Raw genomic sequence first — 20,339 nt, forward strand, 5'->3', positions numbered from 1 at the left:
AGCCTGGAGGAGCTCATAGCCTGGAAGGTTCAGCAAGGGTCTGGATTCTCAGTGCAGCCTATGAAACACAACCAGTTATTTTAAGCTCATTTTCTTAGGCTTGGCAGGGTTTGTGTGAGGACTGTCACGCAAGACGTTGGGCACACAGTACTGGATAAACACTAAAAGGGGAGGAAATTTTTAAAAAATGATTGAGTGTCAAGTGTGTCAGACAACAAAGGAGGACTCTAGCCATATCTGAGAGCAGGCTCCAGGGTGTTCTGTAGAACTCACACTCTGCTTGCAGGGAGCGGTGGCGGTCCAACGTGAAGCATCACTCATTTCGTGGAAGACCCGGTGAAGGCGGTAAAGGAGTGCCTCTCCCAGAGATAAGGTGGGCGTGGGAAATGAGGCATTTGCAGAAAGAAAAAAAAATCGCTGCTGTCACCAGCTCATTCGGGTTATCTACTGCGGAGCTGACTCCGGGACAGCTTTTTCCAAAACATATTTCATGAAAATGAATCAGGGGTAATGGAGGAGGGTTACCAACGGCAAGTAAGTTTGGGAAGCCTGGTTTAAACAACATCAAATAGATCTGGGTGCTGCAAGCCTGCTGGGAGACTTCCCACCAGGGTGGAAAGGGGGCCACTCCTGACCCAGCGAGCACCTGTGACCACGTGTCCCTTCCCGGGCACACACACAGCTCAACGGGAGCAAGCCCTGGTCTCACCAGCCCTTTCTCTCCTGGAGCTCCCCGCCCCAGCTCCGGAAAACTCCCTTTGGCAAATGCTTTTCTAGTGATAGGAAATATTCATAGTTGCCTAGGAAACAAAGCAAATGTGTGACTAAGGCAATTCTAATCAAATCTCTTTTTTTAACACAAATGCTTCCCCAAACCAACATGTGTTATTGTACATGACACATAGTTAAAGGGTGTTTGTAATTAGCAATACATCCTCATTTTCTTAATAATCATCCTACAAGTATCTAGGACTCAATTTTCTTTCCTTGGCTCATGGTTAGCAATCAATCTATAAATTGTACTAATATGCATTTTTCTGTCTGAAAATCATCGATGTGCAATGAGATATCACACAGACCAGCACAAAACACAACCAAAATATGTATGCATGTGTTTTCCACTAAACATAAAATCACATCTGTAACAGAATTTACAAATAAGTAAATTTCATAAAAATCAATTGTTTGTAGTATTGTCATCAAGGAATATCTATCACAGGGAATTTTGTTTTAAAATCTGTGTTCAAAATTACTTGGATCCTTCATCATCTCCCCTGACTTAACTCAGTTATCAGGTCACTGAACTTAATGGGGGCTAACCCTTGTGCTGAAATTGTAATGCAGACAAGGCATTTCTTTGAGCAGATTCAATGGGATCAGACCCTTAGCATCTCTCCCTGGCCGAAGTATAATTTATTTTATGTTCCAAAGCGGGAGAAAAAGCATGTTCCCCCAGGGAGGACCACTAATGCTAAATATTGGCCAATCACTAACGGTAACCTTTCTTTGACGTGAGTTTCCTGTGTGTAAGAGCCTTCAAATTCTTAGGATAGAATTATATAGCGCCTGTGACGTCTCCTACATCATTCAGTGAATCTGTAAGGGTTTGTGGAGATATCATATTTTCCTTTTTTATTTCAAAAATTGATTGATTTGAGAGGGGGAGAGAGGAACATCAACTTGTTGTTCCAATTATCTATGCATTTGTTGGTTGATTCTTTCATGTGTCCGGACCAGGGATTGAACCCACAACCTTGGCATTTGGGAATGATATTCTAACCAACTGAGCTATCTGTCCAGGGCCTAACTTTTGATTTTTTAAATATCCCTGGTATTGTATCATGTAAGGAAACAGATTTTCTCTCAGAATTGGTCTGGCCCTGAACTAAATAGAAGTTCATTTTCGAAAAGATACCTTTTATTAATGAATTATATTCACCCACATACATTCATGCAATATTTGAAGGTTCTGTTTATAGATTATATCTTTCACATGTAACATATGTAAAATTGTCTTATGTCTTATTGATTATGTCTTATCTCATATTTTGGCATTTTGCTCAGTCTTTTTCCAGGGGGTATATTGGTCTGTGTTTAGGAGGATGTGGTTCTCACGTATAATTATTGTTCTCACGTGACTGCTGGCTAGTCTTGAATGACTTATCGTTATTTTTCAGCTTATTTCATTAGCACAGCAGGTAGAAAGGCTGGTAACTTCAGCTTGGAAGGAACCAGTTGGAATACTTTTTCTTTTTTAACAACTAGTTTGGCATGATTTTAAAAACTAATGGTATTTCACTACTACCTAGACTGCCTCAATCTCTCCTCTTCTACAGAGACCTAAAATTTAAATGGGGGCATGTGGCAGAGAAGAGCTTCTTCCATCTGAGGCTCAGAATGGTAATTACCACTTTACGAGGACACCAGGATCCAGGGAACAGAATTGGGCTCTTCAAAAAATCAATGTGCTGGCGAGGTACAGCCACCCCCAGCGTTTTACAGTAGTGTTAACCTCTCTCCCACAGGTCTAATAGCCAAATAGCATTGCAGGAGCGTGGTTCTCCTTTGCAGACAGCATCTCAGGAAAATATGCATGCAGCTAAGGTCCACGAGGTAGACAGATGCTCATCATCCTATCTTTCCCTGCCTACTCTTTCCACTAAGGGGGCAAGCCTGTCTCCTCTGTTTGTGCTGATGTATTATCTGAATGAAGATGACTTCATTGTATATAAAATATACATAAATATTATTAGCTGTGAAATTTCTGTTGACTTGTTAGTTAAATCATTCAACCTATCTGTGATTTTTCCACAAACAAGGACAATAATAGTGATGACATCCTTGGGCTATTGGGAGACCATGAGAGCTATTACTAGCAGTTTCACTAATGGAAATGTTTCAAGCTATTTGTTTGGAAATCATGGTATATTGAGTCTACCTATATGAAAAAAAGGCAGAATGACTTAATAAGGTAACATTGTCCTTTTCCAGTCGTAGAAAGTATCAATGTCAGGCAACTTTTTCTGTATGATAAATTTAATTCCCGTAAAATATTTTAAATTATGTTCTTAATTTCTATTGTAAATGAGGCTTATATAAATATTGCCTCATCATATAAGTAGAAAATAAGAACAAGTCGTTCCTGTTAAAGTACAGCTTACTCTTTGTGACTTAAATGTGCATTTTAATTAAGTCATAAAGGAAATATGTCTCTGGGTAATACACACTCATCAGCCAGTTTTGTTCTTCAACAATCAGTGTTAAATTTGTGGTTTGTGTTATCTCTGGTAATATATTTTAATGATTGATAACTAGCCTCTTATGCTGAGGGAGCTTTCAAATAAATTAGTTCTATTTAGCTTCCTAATTAGATGTCAGAATGTTAGAAAACAAATATACTAAGTACATGTACATTCCTGTGTGTTTGTAATTACAAGGTGGGGCAGGCGTAGGTTTACATTTGTGAGAGTGTGAAACACAGAGTTTATTCTTATGTTATTTATTTATTATTGTATTATTTTCCATATGAACAACTGTAGTCTACTTTTGCCCCACCCTGAATATACATTTTTGTAAATAAAGAAACATATTTCATGATAATTCTAAGTAAGGACATAAAATGATATTCTCATAGGAACATATTAAATGGTTCTTAGTGATCCCTTCGATGTGCATGAAGGAATAAATGAACACTTAAAAATTAATTAAGAAGTTTGTATAAAAAAATACTAGCAGAGAGTCCAAGTTCGCTTGGAAGCAATGGCATGTATTCGTGTCTCCTAAGTTCTCAGTGACGACCCGAGACGAAGGCCACATTTTCTCGGGGACGTTTGACAGTGAGGAGCAGTGTGTGCCTGGGTGTCCTCTCTCTACTGACTTGGCTCGTAGCATGTGCCTTAAAATAACCAGAAGAATCAAACATGTTTTCTTCCTTGCGTGAAAATCTGTCAATATTCCACTTATGTTAATGAACTACAAAGTATGTTTTCCAACGTTAGACTCTTAAACCCAATTTCCCTCTAGCTACTTTAGTGCTTTCACATGTACTGAATATGCATGTGCTTTTGTGACTGGAATGCATGAAGATAAGTGTTTCAGCCAATTGAGTAACTGAGAACTTACAAAGCTTAATTCACATTTAACAGGAAACCTCAATAATAGGTTTTATATATGCACAGAACAGTACTACCTATATAATCTTAGAGTCTGGACTTTGGGCCTAATTTGATTCCTGAACTAATACAAAAAGCAATATAATTAAGTAAATGTTGATACATATTTATTTAATTTAATAAATATGTACATACATATGCAGGTTGATATGTAAATGTCGGTATAGGCATTTCATTAAGTATGTATGCATAGATTTATATACATACAGGTGTGTTCATTATACCCTCTCTAATGAATTCTTGAATTTTTTTATAAATCCTTCATCATTTTTCTATCTCCCTTAATTTAAACATGGTCATTTTCACCGAAAAAAGCAGCAAGTATTTAAAAAGGTTAATGTACAGGATAAAGACAATTATTATTTTATAAGAAGTAACTCAATAAGACACTTCGAGCATCAACAACTTGGAGCTCACATACGTGCACCCCCCCCACCCCACGCCCTGCCGTTCGGTTTCCATTCAGTGACGTGGAAATCACAGATAACAAACACAGTGATGTTTCTTTATGGTCAACATCAAGGTGCACATGACAGAGACCTTGAGGTGGTGAGAGTTTTGCAGACTGCAGACCAGAGCGGCGGGGCGCTCACGCCGCAGATCAGGTCCCTCCAAGGCTAGGGGCTGATCTGGTTTTCTCTTTCTGCTCCTAACCCGCTCCCCGCCCCAGCTCACCTCTTCCACGTGACTTCTCTTCGGGCAGTGACACACGTTTGGACGCAAGAAAAGCAATTGGCCTTCTCCCCTCTTATGTGCAGTGAATGAGGTATTTTTCAAATGCTGATGAGAGGACGGGCGATGGGGACCGAGGAGCACATGCATCCAGCATGTCCGCAGATGAAAGGACTGTCAAACACGATGGCTAGGCCACCTTCTCTCTGCTTCTCAGGCTTGCATTTGGGACCCTGTTCTCTGATCACGCACCAGCTCCCTCGATATCACTGTTGGTGTCCGCTGTGCTGTACCTGCTGAGACAGAGGTTCAAACTCTGGTGGGACCGTATGCCTGTCTGGGACCCATGTGGCGCCAGGATAGCCATGCTGCTTTAGCTGCACTTGGTCAGAAAAACCTACACGCCTATGTCCTGAACGTCTGCACAGAACGTTCCCTGAACCACTTGGGCGTAAGTATCCCGCAAAGCTCAATGAATAAAACACTGAATGTGGCATGCATATTCGGGAGGAAACGTCTCGGACTACCTGTGAATCGGAATGTAAGAGACCGCATCCCAGGTGAGGGGTTAGCGCCGCGAAGGGAGTCCCTGTAAACTCCGCGTCACTGCACGTCACGGCCACTCACCCTCCACGTGCTTCACCTCCCGCTCCCTCCCGGCCTGGGTACGCCCACCTGCGGACCTGTTACCACCACCCAAGGCTACACTGATTCCGATTCCTTAAACCTTTACGTCTTTTGGGGGTAAAATTAAAAAACAACAACAACAACACTAATGTTGTGTAATCCCACCTCAACTGTTCTTCTTCCTTTTGCAGATCTCTGCTCCTTTGACACATTTTTTTTAAAAGAAATCTCACACTGCCGTATTGTCTGTCCCCGCCCCCCTTCAATCACATCCCCTCCACTTCCCTGACACAATTTTCTGGTAGGCTTAGGGTGGGTGTCTTATTTCATCTGGCAATGACAAAACCCATGCATTTTCTTCTGGGCCCTTCACCGTTCCTAGCACCCAGATCAAAGTTTGGAGGTTTTGATTCCTCTGTCAATCTTAATAATTTCTCCAAAATCATCTCACTCCCTTACTTAACACACTTCACAGTCTTCGAGGTAAACTCCAACAGGTTAGCTTCACAGTACTTTGGTCTCATCTCAGCTCTCTGCTCACGCCTCCTAGTGCTGGTGCGATTCCCAGGTGGCCTCCTCCCTCCCTTCCTGCATTTGCCCGTGCCCCCCGCCCCTCCTGCCCACCCTCTTCTCAGAAACCATAGGCACCAGGAGGTCTTTGCTGACGGCCCTGCCCTGCAAAACACCGCACATGCGCACGTCCGTCTACAGCACCCAGCGCCAAAGGACGTAGCGCAGAGCATTGCAATCACCTGCTTCCTTCCAGATTTAACACTTTTGAGAGACCAGGCCAACAGACTGTCTGGCATGTCTCTGACATTTAGCTCAGTGACTGACATGAAAGAGATTTCAAAAAAGCCCATTGTGGAAGACGGGGTGGGAGACCTCACCGTAGCGGTGACCCTAAAATACAACCTGCTTTGGTAACTGTTTGGCTGGAGTCTAGCATTTCCCTTGGTGACTCTGTTTGGTATTGGGTCAACACATGCCTTAAAATATTGATTTTCACACGATGACTAATGTACGCCTAGGTAAGATTTTTTTTAATGGTAGTGAAGTACTATTCGCCTAGACTAGACAGGACAGTTTGCCGTCTGGGGTGATTTTCCCACGCGCTCTCACGCTGCAGACCGTCAGGGTGCAGCCGTTTCACAGGCTAAGTAAGGGTGGGTGTGTCTCTCCGTTCCCGGACCCGCTCCCGTTCTGCTTCCTCGGTCCCTGTCTTGGCACTTGGCCTTGCGTTAGTTTACATCCGGTCTCCGGTCTATCCATACGGAGGCAAATATTGTCTGTATTAAGGGCATTATCACAGGGGAAATACTTCTGAGGAGTAAATATCCTTCGATGTCACTGACTACTTAAATGTATATGACATGCAAAGTCGGTGTTCAATTAATTTATTCCATTCTTTATGGAAAACAGCATTATCCTAATCCTTTTCCGTATGTTGTTGCCATTAATAAAAGTGCAGATCTCAATGGGTAGAAATGGATTTATCTAATGTTTAAAGTTTTTAAATAATAGCCATGGGATATAAAAATTATATCCCTTAACCATTATTACGATTAGGACTACAGTTTAGTTCTCCTATTTCTTAGCTTTTTTTTTTATTTGGTCCCAAAAGAAACATTTAAAACTTTCTTTTCACACCCTTGTACATAAAACCCTCAGGAATGTTTCTTCCTTAGGAAAATAATCCCTACATTGTATAGCTTCATGTGGAACACAACAAAGTTTGTATCCTAACATTCTTTTAGGTCTTATATTTGTATTCTAATTTCGTGTTAGAGTATACAATTAAAGTAAACAATGTATTAGTACTTATTATTTTTAGTATGCTTTTCTTACAACAACATATGAGGATGTGCATATTTTGTGCACGGCCCAGCTCTACGTGTAGTGACTGTAGGTGCCACTAATTTGAGGGGCATTGAACTTCCCCTTTGCCGAGAGAAGACCCAGAGATCCATGTGGCCTTTGTCACTCCCATGGGCTCCCTCTGTGTTTCTGTGAACACACATTTATGTATGCAGTGTGCTGGGGTACGCAGTTATGGTGTTGAAAAATCATCACTAGTCAGCTTGTGCTAATAACAATATCCAGTGGAACTGGTAGAAAACAAATCTCTGAAAGAAAGAGGAAAAAAACAGAATTGCAAGTTTGAAAAGAAGAATTCAAAGAAGAGAAACAAACTGTTTGCACGTAACTTTGTGGCCTGGAACCAAAGGCTGAGGAAACATTCCAGTGCGGAGGGAGGTGGGAGGGAAGAAGAGAATGCATTACGGACGTGTTTTAAATTTCCTCAGTGACACATTTTGATTAAGGTGACATACATGCGGAAGCGCTGTAAGAACACTTCGTTCTTATGACATTTTACTTAGTCAAACGTCTTTTCTTTAGTGCTAACCCAACTTCTTTTCAGGATTAGGTTTGTGCGTGAAAAATAATTTGTATAAAAACTAAGTTAAAAAAGCAAAATGATGAGGATGCCATCTAAAAAAGTAGTAAATTTTATGTTTTATAATATGTATAGTGAGTTTTGGAATATCTAAGTATCAGGCACTCCATTGAGAGAAGAAACAGCCAAGGCATTAGTAGATGTATTTTCTTAAAATATCGATGTTAAAAATAATTTTGAAATCATTTATTAAATTAAAAATCACATTATTCTTTAAGCATGATTAAAAATCCCTTAACAAACTACTTAATTCAGAGGAGTGAAAAGTGGAAATTTTTCAGAAAGAACAATGTTCCTCCTACAATAGAATTTCCTAAGACGGTACTATGATAATACAAAGACACAAAGGCCAGGTGTCCTTTAAGAAAAAATTAAAAACAACACAAAAATATTTCAGTCAAAAGAATACCTAACAATGATATCATTTGGGTTTCATCATTTGTAAACCTAAAAAGCATACCTAAATAATCAGTTTTAATAAAATGACTTTGTTAACATTTTATGCTAACAGGTTCTAAGAAATTCATATAACAGAGTGAGTCTATTCTGCAGTAATGAAAAATGTTGAAAGAAAGGGCTTTTTAAAGAGTTAACATTTCCAGCCTTCACTATACATAAATGCCATTATAAAACACAATGTGCAAAATGGTGCTATTTGAAGGATAGACAAGACATTGACCTTATACTGGTAATGACATTCATGTGGTTTTATGGCTGCCACCAAATAACATGAACATTAAATAGATGGAATTATTTCCATTTCTGATAATGAGACTGAAGTATGGAAAATAAATAATTATCCCATTGATATAACAATTCATTCAACAAATAGGCATTCAGTGTCTACTATTTTCCAAGCACTGTTCTAAGAGCTTGGGTCTTAACAATTAATAATAAAACAGACTCATCTCTTGCCTGTCTATTGTTTCTATAGAATATGTCCTATGAACATGAAGTACATCAGTACTATACCGGGTCTGGTGGTTGGCATACAGATTGTCTTTTGTCTTAGAAATAAACTATTTAAAAATGCACCAACAATAGTAATAATTGAAAATTATATCTAACATCCAATATACTTAATAAACTGAACAATAAACATCCTCCATGTTTATTAATGATATGTAGGCCCAGCTCACTTAATACTTATACAGTGAGTGAGGCGTCTGTATGTACACTGAATGAATTATAATTTACCAAGGTTACTAGAGGAATGATATATTTTTTGTTCAGCAGCACAAATCAGTTTATGTGCAACAGAGTAATAATTACTGTACCATTCTCCTTAACCTCACCACAAGTGGACTGATTAATCCTGAGGCAGATGTAGCCTGGGTCAGAGTTCTATAGCTGTAAGTCACTCAACACACACTTAATCAGCATCTGTTCCACGCCAGAGGCTCTGCTCGATGCTTGAGATGTGTCAGTGAAAGAAAAAGACCTCTGTCCTTGTGGAGTTGCATTTGAGGAGAAGAGAGAAACCATAAGCAACAGCGATGGGAAGCAAATCGGACAATATGTAAGAAAGCAATGAGCTCCACAGAGCAAAGCATTTAGGGCAAGATAAGCGGAATTAGGAGTGCAGGCAGAGAGACAGGTTCCAGTCTGCGAAGTTCCCTTAGGGGTAAAGCATCATTGCAAAGAAGACATTTGAACAAAGACTCGAAGGAGGTGAGGGAGTTCCCTGAAAATATTTTGGAGTATGGTGTGGGGGAGGCATCCGTTCAGTTTTCGCATCGCTCCCAATTCCTCCCACGTCCTTCATCTTCCCTGAGCTGCGAGGCCAATCCCGTCATGCACCGATTTGCCATAAAAAGGTGGGCCCTGCTCTAAAATGAGACATTAAGGGCACTTGCGTTATAGGGCTGCAGTGAGGCCTGAATGGTTGCTAACATCCAACGTGCTTAGGACAGTGTCTGGTACTTAATAAGGAAACGATGAAGTTCACCACGGTTATAATAGTTGCTAGTTTTGCTAGTTAATAAAGAAAATGTTTTTTTCTCTATTGGTCTCACATGCAGCTACCTACCTAAACTCTCTATTTTTCTCCGTAACTGATCTGGAGATTCTGTTGTATTTTCTATATACACAATCTTATTATTTGTAAATATTGACATTTAGTTTCCTTCCTCTCTGATCACTATATATTGTATTTATTATGCTTGCCTGAAAAATGGAAGACATTCTGAATAACGCTGAATTGTTACTGTAAAAATGTGCATCATTAAGTTTCATGTCCTTACATTTTAGTTATACTTCTGGTGAAAAGGGTACATCCAAACATTAAAAAAAATTTCCACACATCTCTATCTTTACTAAGACATTTAGTCAATTTATAATGATTAGGTTTAATAATACTTTTTCTCTGCTGAATAGAAAATTATAAACTCAATATGTGCTTCATTGTTGGTTACTCTTGAAATTTTACAGTGCATAATTAATTTGAAAAAGTCTAAAATTAGTCAATATCTTTATCTGTTCAGAGAAACACTAGGATGATAGTATACTTTAAATATAAATATCACTCTTCTGACCTATAAAACATTATTACCCATTACTTAAGAGGACAAAGATATATAATGGTATATTCTTACTGTTTCATAAATAGTGTTGTTAAACATGCATCATAACACTTTGGCTCATTAGTGGTTGAAGTTACTTTAACAGAATTCGATTGATGGATAAATTGTTCTTTTTATCTTTTTAATCTGGACATAACTTGTAATCCTCTCATTCTGAAAAGATTTCTCAGCTCACCATTCTGGATTGACAGTTATTTTATCTCAAGGCCTGAAAGATATTGTCCTACTAAATAAAGTTAAGTTCAATCAATAGTGCTGAGAAGTGTCCTTCAAATCTGATTATCATGGCTTTCAGATCATCTGTGTTTTCTATCTGTTTTTATACCTTTGTCTTTGAGTTTCTACAGTTTCATTATGCTGTGTTTTACTTGGGTTTTTGAATACACTTATCTCATTCATCATATGTTGTATCTCCTATATCTGAGGAATTGTTAAAATAAAATCTGGAAACATATTACTTATTTTGTGCTCATTATCGTTTCTCCCACCCACTTGAGTTTTCTCTATCCAAATATCCGGTTGGAGAAATGGTAAAACGTCTCTTTCCATATTCTATACTTTATCATTTAAAAAAGAATTTCTCTCAATCTAGTTTTCTGGGCTATGTTCTTAGAAATTTCATAAACTCTATCTTTTGATTCATCAATCTCTTTTGTTGTGTCTTTCCAAGTGTTTAGTATATACTGAGTTAATTTCAAATGGCTTTTTAAATCTCTGAAATGATCATTTTCCCAAACATTTTGTACATTTATGGTAGGTTTTCACTCCTTGTTTATTTTTGTTCTACCTTCTATTTCTTTTTTTAAAAAATCTCTATTTAACATTTTTTAGATAATTGTACTTGTAATTTACTATTTGTTTATTCTGAACTATTGGTTTTCCTGCCTCTTTAATAATTTTTTTCAGCTCATATTTTTTCCTACTTTCAGCTACAAAAAATCCGAGGACTCCAGTTTTGAATGTTTTCCTCCACCATGACCTGTGTTTGCCTTTTCTGGAATTCAGGGTGTTCTCTTCCCCAGGGGTATTTTCTTAAAAGCTCTGTCCATCAGTCAGTCTACACTTAGCACATATTTGTCTATGTTGAAACTATTAAACTTTTCTATTGAGCTGTTTTTCTTCAATTTTTCTACTTGCTATAAAATATGTCTTGGTGGTGCTGTGCTTATATATATAAATCTTGAGTGTCCCACATAACATATACCAGAGTGTATCATATATTGTGAGTGTATTATTTTGCCTTTCAAAGAATAATGACCACATTCTAATCATAAATCAGTAGGAATTAAATGAAATTATTGCATAATGTAAGTCACAATGACTTGGAGGTGATATCAGTTAATTTTATAAAGAGTTTATCTAATTAATTTAAATATCATTATATGTTTCATTAAACCTATCAAGCTAAACATATGCAATGTAATATAAAGTAAAATGATTTTAAGCTTAAAGAATGCTTTTATATGCATGTTCATATGCTTCTGACTAAAGATTATTTACAAAACTTTTGTATTAGGTTAACATCTGAAAACTGAAGAAAAAATGTGTTTTTTTGATAATTCAGTCTCTATCCACAGAACAGTTGTTGTATACAGAACACTTTGAATAAACATGTACATATAACAGACATAGCCTTCTCTCTGAACTCAGGACCTGATCATCTGCTTAGCTCTGGGAGAGCTTTAACAGCTCTTCATTTGGACCACACTCTTGACCTTGGATACGTGAATTCTGGCCACTTGGCTCTTTGTGAAGAGTCCGTGGAAATCCAGGCAAAAACTCCCTTCGACATTGTGAATTAGTTGAAATCTTCCAACTTACCCAGGTTTCCCATTTCATGACTCATTTTGAGCCAGACAGGCTAAAAAAAATGGATCTATTCCACAATGTCCTATGGAAAACTTATATGAAAACTTTCTCCTTTGATTCTTTACAGTATAGTTGACTACAATACATGGCTATGATGACCAACTTGGTTTTTTAACCTTACATCAAACCAAGATAACTGTATCTTGTGTTCCTGAATGGGCTGGAACGGGGCTAGTGTACCCATCTATGTTTCTGCTTAATAAGACGTAAAAGTTTGCTTATACAATAATTCAGCACCAGTAAGTGCTTAATTTCATTTCCTGTGCAGCATCAAAATAATTAGGTTCAAAGATTAAGTGTCTGTGTAAAGGATTACATGATATCAAACTAAGAACAGTCAACAAATAAGCAAACAAACAAAACCCACATTTGCCACGTAGGCAGGGGACCATGGAAACATACGTCAGTGACAGGGCAGTCAAAGAGACACCCCCGTTGTCTCCGTTTTAACTGAGAAACAAAGCGGGAAGCAATGGGGACAGCTATCCTCACGTCACTCAGAGAAACGTCTGATCACCTGTGAAGGGCTTGCTAAGGACCTGGCCCAAAGCTCGGCCTTCGATCTGTACACCACCAGCTGCCAACGTCTTACATGTAGGCAGAGAAAGATGAGAGGTGAGTGTAGTTTGGAAAGAATTGTTAGAATGCTGTATATTTCCCCGCCCCCCATGCCCACAACTGCTTCAAATCAATCAATCCATCATCCAGAGAACTCGGCATGGGGACCCTAAAGTTGAGACTACAACTATGCATTACTCTGGCTCAGACTTTTTTTTTAATGAGTCTGAAGAAAAAGAGGAGAAGAATGGAGGACTAGAGAGGAAGCAAGAAACACCATTAAGAAGGGGATGGTACACATGTGCTACTTCTGGGTCCAGGAGAACACTGAGCACCCATGCGCAGTAAGAGCGTGAGCCCTCCTGAAGGTCACCTGGCTAGATGAGAGAGTTGCCTCCATCAGAAGGAGACTTCGTGGGGGCAGCACCAGGAGCCAGATGTGGGGGTAAAAGTGGTCAGCGGGTGGTACAGGGACCTCGTGACAAAATGTTGCCGTGGCAGTTCCCCATGGAGGAGTTTAAGAAGAACCAACAAACAGTCCCTTGGGATACACATAGGTGCATTTGGGCTTCTATGACAGCCAGGGAATCCAGGACAGATTACAAAACACCACTCATTTATGCCCTTGCCTTTACCTGTAAGAACATCCCTGTCTGAATGTTACCGCAGGAAAAGCATGACAAGACAATGATGATGGAAGAAAGAAGCTGGGGACGCTAGCCTGGAGAATGTAACCCGTGTCCTTTCCTTAGTCAAATTTCTGAACCTGAGTCAGGTTCAAGTTGGGGCAGAGGGAGAGACAGTGACTTGAATGAAAGATGTACAAGTTTATTTTAGTAAGAATAGGGTTTTTAAGACCTGAAATGTACACTTTTAATATCCACAATAACCTCCGGCGCCACCAGATCAGCCAGGAACCCTGCCCCGGGAGAAAATAGAGACCTGCTATTCATTGCCTGCCTCAGAAACGGTGGAACACGGGAAAAATGAGTGTTTCATTATTCCCCTCCCCACAACCCCAGCTCATTCAATACGTATACGTCTCGAAAGATGGCATGAAATAAAACGAGGATACACTAACTACTAGTTGTTTCCTTGTCTTATCAACTCAGTGCCTGCCGGGGCCATCTGGATGGGCCAGATTTGCAGTCATCTCGAGCTGGTTTATTTACACTCCGAGGCATGAGGCTCCGTTCCGTCAGATGGTGTGAAGCTTCTACATCTGGCGCCGCGCTCTCTGCATCGTCATGCCTGTAAGCATGTGTCATCAGAGGACATCTTCGGGGAATGGCTTGCAGCCCCCACTGGGAATCGTTACCCAGAGACCCCTATAAATAGTGCACAGGGGGGCGGTTCCCTATCGCGGCGCCGAAGGCTGCTGCCAACAGACCCCCTTCCTATTTTCTTCTGTTTTCTCTCCAGAGGAAAGGCTACTCAAGAGTCTCCCAGAAAACTGTTCCAAGCCGGTTAAAGACAAAAGTAAGTTGCACGTTCTTGAACGTGATCGTGTTCTAAGCTGGTATTCGTGATGAGATTCTGGTAGAGTCTCACGTGACATGTATCAATAACTGGACCCCACTGGTTTGTCTGCACCCACCCTAGACATATTTGTGTCATATGATCATAGCGTGTAACAGCCACTCAGAACAGCACCACGTCTGGCAAGCGGGGTGAGCGGCCTGAGACAGAGGTAACTTGGGCCGAGGAAGCCCTTGTAAATAACATCCAGTTTCCTTCTTTTGGACCTCGGAAAATCAATTTTTATGCTTCAATGAGATTTTTATTCAATTTTCTAACATAGTTTAGAGGTGTTTTCTCAAGGGCTTAGGAAATTCTTCTACTTTTAAAACACGAAAATATACTATGCCCAGTACTTCCTTCTACATTTGCAAATAGTTGACATAATACGGAAAAATTAAAATGGTGGTAATAAGTTTCCAGTGCTATCAGGAAAATTCAACAGAACCCATAAAATTAGCCCCCAGAGAATTGATCTGGGACACTTATTTTTGCAAGGTGCCCATTGCCTCAGAGCCTGCTGTGGTGGGAAACCTGTGGCATCTCCGCCCCCCACCCCCAGGGCTACAACCCCATTCCCCATCTGCTTGGCGCTCAAGAGCAAGTAAGGGGTGCGGCCCTGTGTCCACAGCCACCTGAAAGCAAGGGGCCAGCCCTGCCCACAGATGTGGGGCCACCATCTGCTAAAAGAATCTGTCGTCCACACACACACACACCAGTGATCACCCTGTGTAATCGCAACAACCACACTGTCGTTGCGGTGTGAGACACGCAAAATCCAGGGCTTCACCTCGCGGGCATTCCCACCCCACCCCAAGCAGGACGCAGCCAAGGTAAACGCGCATAAACGTCCGAACCTTTGTATTTCCTCTTGCAGGCATAGCTTGGAATAAAAAGCTTATAAGGAAACAGCTCACAGGGAAGTCTATTTCTCAAAATGTGTCTAAATAGGCTTTGCTGCAATATCATAAAGAGCTCAAGTTTGCCCGATGATCTCTATGTGCCACGGACAGTTACTAACATTTTAAAGCATGTTTAAGCGATAATATGATTTCTTAATTTTTGCCTTTGCCTTCCTTTCAAAAAACTCTCATTGATACATGGTATAATTCATTTAATACAAGGCATTTGTCCTCACATTTTTTGATTATACTAGAAGAAAGATGTGCACAGAAATATCTATATTTTAAAGTACCATCTAGCAAGTGATACTAAGTGAAACTAAGTGTAGAATGGGCAGCAAAGGAGGGCAGAGTCACTTCTCGATGGATTAGGAGACTTCACACAGATGCTGCTCCCGCCAGCCTCACACGATAAATAGAATTTGGGTTGGCAGATGGGTACATGAAGATGTTCTAGGCAGAAGGAACAGCTTAAGTACAAGCGACTGAGCACAGACAGTGCCATGCAAATACCAGGAGAGCAAATGTTCTGGAACTAGAGGGAAACGCTATTCTTTCTGAGAAATGTGGCAGGGAAGGGGAGGGCACCACGGCGGGGTCAGGGCCGCGAGGGCTGCCGTGTGGCAGGGTGTGGGGTGAGTGTCCCGGAGAGGCCCTGGAGACGGCTGCCGAGCAGGGCAGTGGCGTGCAGAATTTATTGTGCTAGGGGAGGGCTCCCAATTTGACTTCACTATTCTCCACGTGAGACAAAAACGATCTGTTTCTGGGAATGATGAGGAAGAAGGTAAATGCTCTGTTAATGAACGCATACTCACTGGATGATGTTTTAATGTGCTCTACATGATTAGAAAGAGTACTACTATTACCTCCTGTAAAATCTTGGTCCCCTTCACCATTTTTTAGCAAATAAAACCATGATCTATAAAACCACATATATATTTAGAAAACATATTATCTTTAAATTCAACTGTGGCTTCTAACTCCATGACATATTTACCATTTCATCAAACAGTTTTATATATTCTGATGGATCAGATAGCTCTGCATACTTGAATGAACTGGTATATTTAAAGGTACCATATTTTAAGGCATGTGAATAACTTTCTTGCATCATTTTAATAAAAATCTGTATAATTGCAGTATCCTATTATATGGCAGTTCTGTTAAATAGCCTTTATTTAATGATAACACCTTCCTTGTGACAAAAATGTTATAGTAAAATCTGTATAATTTCTTAAATCATATGAGCTGAGACATAATTATTTGTTCTTAAGAGAAAGGCCAAAAGGGTATTTGAACTTATAAGAAGGGCATAAAAGAGATGGATTCTTAGCATAAAAGAGCTGAAAATTAAAATAAAAATTTAGCTGTCTGGACTGGTGACTAGAATCCTCTCTGCTTAAAGAAACAAAAACCTAAAAAAGTCATGAATTTCATAATACATGATACATTCCATTTGTAAAGAAAAATGCTGCTAAGGGAACTATAATTATATAAAACATTGACCTTTATTTTGTCAAAAATGGATAATCACACATATGATTAATTCATATAAATTTATTAAATTAATTTCATAACAATGAAGCTGCAGAAATTAAGATCAATAACGTGAGGTCATTATAGATGACTAAAGTGTGTTCATAGCATTTGGACTGGCAGGCCTGCGTACAAAGCATTTCAGACGGCAGGCATCCCTGAGGTACCACCAGCTGAACCCAGGAAGTGCAATCCAAATAACGACAAAAGAAGAATAGTGTGTCACTAGAGGAAGACACTATTCCTTTTGAGAAACGTTGAGTGTTAAGGTGAGGAAGGTACTTTGGGGTCAGGCTTCCCAATGTTCCTGAAAATATGCAAGATGAAATTTACCTATTTTCCTTTCTTTCAATCTCTTATCGGAAGGTTAGGTGAAAGTAATGACTATAGATGCCATCCTTAAGTTAAATGTCAAAGTCCCTGAAAAGCAAGAACAAGTCAACGTTTTCCTAATGTTTTTGTCTTCTATACAACTGCCTTTTGACAATTCAGACTTCCCTCCCGTGAAGCTTTCAAAAAAGACTGTTACACATCATCAAAGTAATAATTGTGTGCAGAAATAATATTTTCTGTGTGCAGAAATAATATTCCTACATTGCAGAATGCATAAGGGATGGATACATTTTGACTCTTTCCATTAATTGTATGGTAATTTTTCTTAATATTGCATTGTGTTCACACTGAGTCTTTTTTTTTTTTTGTCTCTCTAACTAACTTTAAGCAGTATAAATCTGGGCACACAGCACATGCTCACCTTGGACTTTGTTTCTAGACTTTGTAGATGTGATCCTTCCTCTAAAATAAAGCCTTGGTTCTGATTTGCAAGAAGTCCCTTACTGAAGTTGAAGCAATAATACAAAGTGTGGAGTTAATATGAGATCCTTCATCTTCCTGGAAGATTAGACTGATGAGTTCAAGAACATTTCTGACAGCTATATAGATTTTGTTTCTACCATCAGTTTGTTCTACTTAAAATCAACCTATTCTACAAATGTGTCTACACCTCCCTTGGATGGTTTTATTGTATTCTATCTTATTCCAGACAATGTCAATATATTTATCTTTTTGGCAAAGAATAAAAAATCCCAAAGGATCCCTTGCTATAAAGTTGCCATGATGTTTGAGAAGCAAAGGAGCAAAAAAAAAAAAAAATAATAAAACAAAACTGCATTATCCTCACAAAGTAGCTTTAAAAGTACCAGCTTCATATATTAAACAGAGTTGGCATCTGAGTGTTGAAATGTAATATTTATCTTTGGCTTCCGATGTTAGGTTTATAAACTTCACATTTATTCTCTCAATAATGATACTTGTATAAGTGTCAGTGTGGTTGGGGGCTCAGATGCCAAATCAGAGGGCACATGAACCAGAGTGATTAGGGAGCAGAGTAGCAGTGGACTATTATTTATAATGGCAGTGGAGACCAAAACCAGTGTCCCATGAGAGGGCCAGTCACAGGCTGCCGGGGGCGGGGGCGGGGCCAGAGGTGCGGCTGTTCCGTGAGGCTGTGAATTCAAGTCCCTGAAACCCCTGGAGCTCAGAGTGGGCTGGAAAGGGGTGAAAAGGAGGCTGGAAATGTGGAGGGGCCGCTGGAAGCTATATGGCATCGTTACTAAAGATACGGAGTTTTTTCTTAGTGGCTTTATTTTTAAATTGGCATTTAATGTCATCCAGACCAGAGTCCGTGATCTCTATCATATCGGTTGTTTCAAATGTGATGAAACTATCCCCGCTGTAGCCTAGTAACGTGCTTATTTTTTGTAACCCCCCTTTGCGTGTTTGAATTAAAAGCATATTCTCTATTGATCTCATAAAGAATTTTCTATTCATATCTCTTAGATCAGGTTTGTTGAATTTGATATTCACAAACAGATCAACACCATATTTTTGTTTAATGATCTCTAGAACAGTATAAATATTCCCAACCATGAATTTCATTTCTATCTTTATTTTGGTTAAACTCTTAAACAATATTTTAATAGAGAAGCTATTTTATGTGAGTAGCTATCTTCCTTTGCCCTTTGAAGTTATTATATACTATATTCTGTCAACTATTTTATTACTGAGAAATCTGTTTCAATGTCATTTTCCTTTGCTTTTACACAATCTCTCTTTCCTCAGCACCTTTGACCGTCTCTTAATTTTTGATGATCTGTGTTTCACAAGAGTGAAGGATACTGGGTTTTATTATAAGGCTCAGTACTTGCAATGTGAGGATTTAGTTATATCTTCAAATCTAAGTTAAGAAACAAAAATAATAAAAAATCCCAATCTAGTATTTCTTCAAATATTGTCCCTTCAGTATTTGTTTTATTTCTGTATTCAAGTAATTCTACTATTTTACATAAGATTGAATGTCCCACTATGTGCTTTTTCTAGTTGGTTATTTTTCTATCGACCTATTCATGTTTTATATCATTTGCTATGTCCCATAAATTTCTTTCATTATAGAAGTTTGTCCATTTATCACTTTGGAACCACAAACATATTTTGAAACCTTTTTTTTCAGGCTGTCAAATGGTTTTGATTTAGTGTTCTGATTATTAATGCATTTGGTTTTCAGAGTATTAGCTGTCTTTGTGTTTTGACATCAGAGTTCAGAGGAAAATTTTAAGTAGCTTTTCCCCTCGTTCCTTCTCCCTCTTTGCATTGCCACCCCTCACAAGGGTGCCCTCACATTGCGTCTGTACAACGACCTCCATCTGGCCCCTCAAGGTTCACAGTGCAAACCAGGTCTCATGATGGCACTTGGCTGTCCCTGCACCGTATTGGGAAATGGGTGATCCCAACACCCATCCCATGGTTTAGCTCAGCATCTGATGTCAAGGTTGGGCCTGTACCTTCCACCCCCAGTAAACTGTAGCCCCAGTGAACACCAGCGAACAGCTTCACGTGGGAATTCACTGCACTGAGCCCTGGGTCGGAACCTTCCTTCCCTCCTCCGCTGGAAAAAGAGCGAGTTTGAACACTGCGGGGGCCACACTCCCAGTCACGTAACGTTGGCTGGTCAGGAGCTAGGGCACAGCCGGCTGAGGGCTTCAGCCAGGCTCGCCTCATTCTTTCTGCCAGGCTTTGTGCAGACCTGGCCTATCAGTTTTCATCGTTTACCTGTCATCCCATGGGTTTGGAGTTTGGGTAGGGGGGTGCTCAAAGTGGGATCAAGAGTAGCACCGCCTACAAATGCAGGCCAACAATGGGCTCCATTCCATGCTTAAGATACGTTAGTTCACATAGTATGTATGTACTTTTCAACATTACGTTATGCTGTAAGCACTCGCCATTCAGCGGTACTTTGATTGACCTGCTTCCTTCCGCGCCAGTGGAAGTCTCTTCCCATCACACCTTGTGCGCGCCCTCCCACATCGCCACGCATACTCGTCTCTGCATTGCTCGTGACAGAATCACTTCCTGCAGCTCCACCAACAGCACTTCCTTCTTTTTAATT

This window comes from Phyllostomus hastatus, unplaced genomic scaffold (genome assembly GCF_019186645.2).
Source record: "Phyllostomus hastatus isolate PE091 unplaced genomic scaffold, TTU_PhHast_1.1 phas_scaffold_46, whole genome shotgun sequence".
In the NCBI taxonomy this organism is placed as follows: Eukaryota; Metazoa; Chordata; class Mammalia; order Chiroptera; family Phyllostomidae; genus Phyllostomus; species Phyllostomus hastatus.